Source organism: Chiloscyllium punctatum, chromosome 29 (assembly GCF_047496795.1).
Source record: "Chiloscyllium punctatum isolate Juve2018m chromosome 29, sChiPun1.3, whole genome shotgun sequence".
Lineage (NCBI taxonomy): Eukaryota > Metazoa > Chordata > Chondrichthyes > Orectolobiformes > Hemiscylliidae > Chiloscyllium > Chiloscyllium punctatum.
In genome coordinates, this window is record NC_092767.1 from 33,068,863 (window position 1) to 33,075,490 (window position 6,628).

The following is a 6,628-nucleotide window of genomic DNA, read 5'->3' on the forward strand; positions in this document are numbered from 1 at the left end:
TCAGAATGAAATAGCAAACTAATTCGTTGTGTGCCAAGCCTGCATATCTCAGTTCGATGAAATGTGAGGTGTTTAATCAGAGAGTCGTGCGTCCAAGCCCCATAATAGTCGTTTTCACTCTTTAATAGAGTTCCAGCTCTTCGTTCCACATGCAGAATTGCAAACCAACGCTGATGGAGCATTCTTGTTGCTTTCATTGACACATATGTCCTCCTGCTTTGATCACATGCCGGTTTCTGAGTGAAAACTGTCTGCACTTTACTGGAAGCGCCAGAGTCAACTTTATCAGTGCAGCTGAAAATACTATGAATGATGTCCATTTCAAAACGTGAGATTCCACTACATCCGAGCACTCTCCAAAGTGTTCAAAGACACAGAACGCGAATGACCATTTGTTAGTGGTCTGACAGAGACGCTTAATGTCTCATGGGTCCTGAACAACAATTAACTGATTCAGAATGTGCTGATTGAACGGAACGGAGTTCTCCCTGAACGTTTTGCAATTGTTCTTGTGTGTGCTCCTGTAAGTTTATGTAATGAACAGTTTATTGCCAGTAACGAGGGTGGGGGTGGGGAAGGATTCTGAGGTTTCAGTGTGGGACAAACGTGATCTGATCGAACGGGGATGTCAAATATTCCTAGAACATTGGAGAGCTGATTGGTCCAGGATCACTCCCATCTTCTGTTTCAGAATCAACAAATGAAATTGCTGGAAATTCTCAGCAGGTCCGGTCGCATCTTGAAAATGAAAACCGAATGAGATTTCGGGAGTGGTGACACTTCTTTTTCCATCTCCATGTCCCTCTGCCTTTCTACAAACTTCCTTTTTATTGAACTTGCCCTGACTTCAAACTTTATATTCAGCTTCACATTTATTGCTTCGTCTCCAAACATTTTCCCAGTCTCCAAAATTTCCTTAGATCCCAGATGGCCAGAGATTGGAAGACATAGGAGGACGGTTAGCGCTTTCAGAATATCTAGCCTGCTCCGCCATTCGATTTGGCTCATATCGTTCTTAACCCCATTCTCCAGTCCTCTCCCTGAACACTTAATCCCCAGTCTTAGGATCCAGTCTTTTTCCCAGAGTGGGTCCTAATCCGCCCCAAAATCCTCCACATGTGTTTGCAGCTGTTACACCGTGTCTACGTGTCATCAATCTCAGTTTTAATGATTCTCGGCAAACACGAACTGTTCTGAGCAGCTCGATCGGGTCTCTGGCCCCACTGTGATCCTGCGGGGGAGCAGTAATCATCTTCATCTCCTACGGAAAGGATCGGCGCTTCAAAAAAAAACCGACAGAAAGAAAGATAGGCTTGTGAGTCAAGATATGTGGAGGTAATTGCTTTCTGACCTGGTCAGTACACCTTACTTTGTATATTCCCGCACATTCCAGCTGCTGTGGTGAAAGGGAATGCAAGCCCAATTAATTGCCATCTACACTTTTTTTCGATATGTATTCTTCCTTGTTCTGAATATGCAGGGATGTTTCCAGCACTGATGGTCACCATTTCTAAGAGTGCATGCCCCGAGCCCTGATATTTTCTGGAGAGTAGCAGTAGCAGTTTGTGCGAAAGTGGCCCAGTACTAAGCTTAGAAGAAACATTGTTGTTCCCTCTTTACGGATGACAGTCTTTCATATCATGATCGATGGGGCTTTGTTGCATACTCATCAGCAAGCCTTGTTTTGAATTTACTCGCCCAATACTACTGTAGCGGTGGGAAGAATATAATTCCGAACACCTGCTGCGTGAATTTCATTTTCAAATTTCTATTCGCAGTGGTCCTTCATATGTGGCGATGTTTCTATCACTGCTGGCCATCCTGTTTAAGAGTGCAGTTACATATGTTCCTCTGTCTTGTCACTGCAGGGAAAATTGTCTGCGCCTTTTCAGCCAATATTTCCTGGATATGTCAACATGGTATTCTTTATTTTTTCGATCATGTCCACTTTAAAGACACAGTTACCGGGCACTGATCCTTTCTGTAACAACAGGACCGCATTTGCTTTACATGCGAAGGTGGCCTGGATCAGTAACAAGCAGAGCATTCATTTCCTCCTGTCACAGCGAACACTGGATTCATGGTGTTAGTCTCTGTCAAATGCATCCGAAAATGTGCTCTGAAAGCTTCATTTGAACGCTGTCTGGCGTTTCTCAACGTGTGTCAACCAAAACCAGAAATCCTCGATCATAGTTTGGAGCAGTTCACATATTCGAGTTTCGAAGCAGCAGACACGGATACAGTTCAGTCAGAATGAAAAGATTTTCAGGCACAGATGAACTATCGACTCTTGTTCTCATACTGTTCCTAATATTACCGTGTGGCCTGAAGTCTAAGCCATGTTGTAATGGAAAATGAGGAAATCACAGACAGGCTGCCGAATGACAGTATGTATTTTGTTTTCTTGTTCTCACAGAGTTCCAGGAAAATATGACAGCGAGGGAGAAGAATGCAAGTCACGTACAGCTCTGGTGAAACACATTCTGTTTGATTCAGTCATCAATAAGAAACGTGAATGTGACTAAAGCGGGAAACCTTTTCACAATCAACAAAGAACAATCACGAACAGTGACCACCTCTTTGACATCTCAGATTGCCTTTGACCTTCCATGAATATGTATCGGAACTAATTTTTGCACACCTCAAAGTGAGAACTGTTTGATTTACCCACCATAAGTGAGTCACATGTCCTTGATTCCCACATAGTTTTCCAACTCAGCTTGCAGCCAGGTGGCAGTTGCTCATGGCTCTGCTGGATAATGCACTATTATGGAAAAATAAAATGAAAGTTGGAACTCTTATTGGCTGTGGGTTTCGAATAAGCTTGCTACGTGTTCTGCCATTCTTGGATTCCAGTGATAAACCACGCACATATTGCGTCACTATCAGTGACGCCCTCGCACTTCCTATGTTAATATCACCCTCACTTCTAAAACCTACTGCGTCACTATCAGCCTGACTCCATCACACTTTTTGTGTCAGTACCAGACTGACGCCTCACGCTTACCATGTTACTAAAACTCTGCCCCATCACACTGACTGCGTCACTATCAGCCTGACCCCTCAGACGTATTGCGTCAATATCACCCTGTCCCACTCACACTTTTTGTATCAGTTTTAGTCTGACGCCTCGCACTAACTGTATAAATAAAACTCTCCCCCCTCACAATGACTGTGTCATTCTCAGCCTGACCCCTTCATATTTACTGTGTCAATATCAGTCTGAACCCTCAGACTTACTGTGTCACTCTCATTCTGATACTCTCTCATTTACTTCGTCACTCTCACCCTGACCTCCTCACATTTATTGCGTCACTATCACCCTGACCCACTCACACAGTCTTTGCCATTTTATTGCGTCCCCATCAGCCTAACCGCCACACACTTATTGCGTCACTTTCAATCACGCCCTCACGCTTTACATGTTACTATCACCCTGAATCCTTACACTTATTGTGTCATTATCAGGCTGACCCCTCACACTGACTGTGTCACTATCAGCCTGACTCTATCACATTTATTGTGTCAGTATCAGACTGACGCCTCACACTTATCTTGTCACTAAAACACTGCCCGGTCACATTGACTGTGTCACTATCAACGTGACCACCTCACACTTACTGCAACACTATCGCAATGTCCCACTCTCACTTACGACTTCATTTACACCCTGACAAACCCACACTTGCTGTGGCACTATCACACTGAGGGCCGTACACTTAGTGTCACTGTCATCCTGACCCCTTACACTTACTGCGTCACTATCACACTGGTATCTCACACCCACTGTGTCACTATCATCCTGAGCCACTTACGCCTATTGCGTCACTATCACTTTGACCCCAACACACTAACTGCATCAATATCAGCCTGACCATATCACACATCCTGCGCCAGTACCAGGCTAACTCCCACACATATCCTGCGTCACTATCAGGCTGACCCACTCATGCTCACTGCGTCACTATCACCCTGACTCCCCACCCTTACTGCGTCAAGAGCATTGTGCCCCCATACACTTAGAGCGTAACTATCATCCTGACAACGTCACACTTACTGCGTCAAGATCAGCCTGATGCCCTCAAACTTAATGCGTCACTATCAGCTTCAACACTCACATTTACGGCGTCGCTTCTAGCACTACCCCTGCACACTTACTACATCCCTAACTGCCTTACCCCCTCGCATTTACTTCATCACTATCAGCCTGAGACACTCACACTTACAGCTTTACTACAACCTGGCCCTATGAGTGCATCAACATCACTGTCACCCTGACCCCTTGCCCATTCTGCATCACTATAAGCCTGGCCCCTCAAATGTTCTGCGTCACCATCACACTGACATCTCACACTCACTGCGTCAATATCACCCTGACCCCTCACAATTACTGCATCACTACAACCTGACCTCCTGAAAGCATCTGTGTCACTGTCACCCTGACCCCATCACATTGCCATGTCACCATCACAATAACAGTCTGCTTCACTGTCATCCTGACACCTCACACTCACTGGACCACTACCATCCTCCCCCTCATAGTGACCTGTCACTATCATCCAGAGCCGCTCACACATATTGCGTTCCTATCACTCTGCTCCCAACACACTTACTGCGTCACTATCAGCCTGACACTCGCACACTTCCCGCATCACTATCAGCCTGACCCATCACAATTTCACCGTGTCTATCAGTCTGACTCCTCACATTTCCTGGATCTCTATCAACTTGAAACTTAACACTTACTGGCCAGTATTAGCCTGACGTCCTCAACATACTGCATCAATATCAGCCTGAACACTCACACTTACTCTGTCAGAATCACGCTGACCCCCTCACACTCACTGCATCACTATCACCCTGTCCCCTCTCACTTCCTCCATGAGGATCACTCTGACTCACTGACACTTACTGCATCACTATCAGCCTGACCCCACCACACTTGCTGCATCTTTATCAGCCTGACCCCCTCACACTTACTGCTTCACTATCAGACTGACCCCTCACACTTACTGCATCACTAACAGCCTGACACCTCACACTCACTGCATCACTATTCCCCTAACGCCTCACTTTTATTGGCCACTATCTGCCTGACGCTCTCAACTTACTGTGTCACGGCCAGCCTGAACGCACACACTTACTCCCTCACTATCACACTGACTGTCTCACACTCACTGCGTCAGACTCTGCCTGACCCCATCACACTTACTACGTCACTTTCACCCTCCCACTTTATGTGTCAGGATCAGCCTGACACAGTAACACTTAGTGCATCACTATCAGCCTGATCTCCTTCCAATTACTGCGTACACTATCAGCTTGACCACTCACTCTTACTGCGTCACTGTCACACTGACCCCTCACATGAAGTGCTTCACTATCACCCTGACCACCTCACACTTACTGCGTCACTATTGGTCTGATCCCTCAGACTTACTGCATCACCATCACTCTGACCCCCTTCACTGCGTAACTAACGGCCTGATCCACTCACACAGTCTGCATCACTACCACACTGACACCTCACCCTCATTGTGTCACTATCATGGTCACTCCATCAGTCACTGTCAGCCTGATCCCCTGTAATGGAAAAGTATCATTTTTTGTGAAATCTGTGAAAGCATGGTTGAAACAAAGAAGTATGGACCTAACTTTGCAAAAAGACAGAAAAATGTAAAGTTCAACCTAATTTACAGCTGACTGTCAATGCCAATAATCTATTATATCAGCAGTCAATGAATTAGAAAAAAACAACTCCATGTGTGGAAAGGAACTCGACTGATCCAGGTTCCTGGCTTGAGCTGTGGTAAGGCAAGGCGATATATAGTATAAAGGGAATATGTGAAAACCGTCAGGCTCCATTTTATGAGGCGTCTTGCAAATGTGTCGGGTCCATTCTGCAAATTTCAAAAATAAACTTTTTCTTTGCTCTTGGTAGCATTTGCTTCGAGTCGATTGAAATTCCACGGCAGTAAACTCGGGGGCTCTTCTGGGACCCTGCGACTGGGTAAGATTTTTAAGATTCCCAGGAGGTGTACGCGCCACTGCCTTGAAGGTCTTTCACTTCATCTCGAGCGCTGAATTGGCCCCTTTGAGTAAGAGGACGGGGGATAAGTGGATCACCCCAGAGTCGCGTTCCGAATCAAATCAGGTCAGGCTAAGAGTTGTGGCTGAAGTAATCTGACATCGAGACTTGTTCGAAGAGAATATACGAACCAGGAAGAGGGACCAGTGAACTCTCGCACGGTATTCGAGTAAAACTCAAGGGAAAGGATTGCCGTCTCTAGAGAGTTTAAGTGACAGCAAGATGAACGGTGGTTTGAGACTTGGAGTCACCATGGGCAGCGTTGGAGACGCCAAAGCTGTACCGGTAACGTGGGTTCTTGGTTTGTGAAAACCAAGACAATGAGGCGGTCATGCCCAATGAGAAGGGACCTCCGGGAGGTAAAAGCAAGTTATATTGGCAAAGAGAAGATTATGGTATCCTGAGAGAGAGAGAGAGAGATAGACAGATAGGCAGTTGGAGAGACAGACAGAGAGAATGAACACTTTTCCAATATCCATGAAAAATCGGCTCCAGCAAAAGCGAACAAAAAGAGGGTCGACAGACAACTCGGAATGGTCA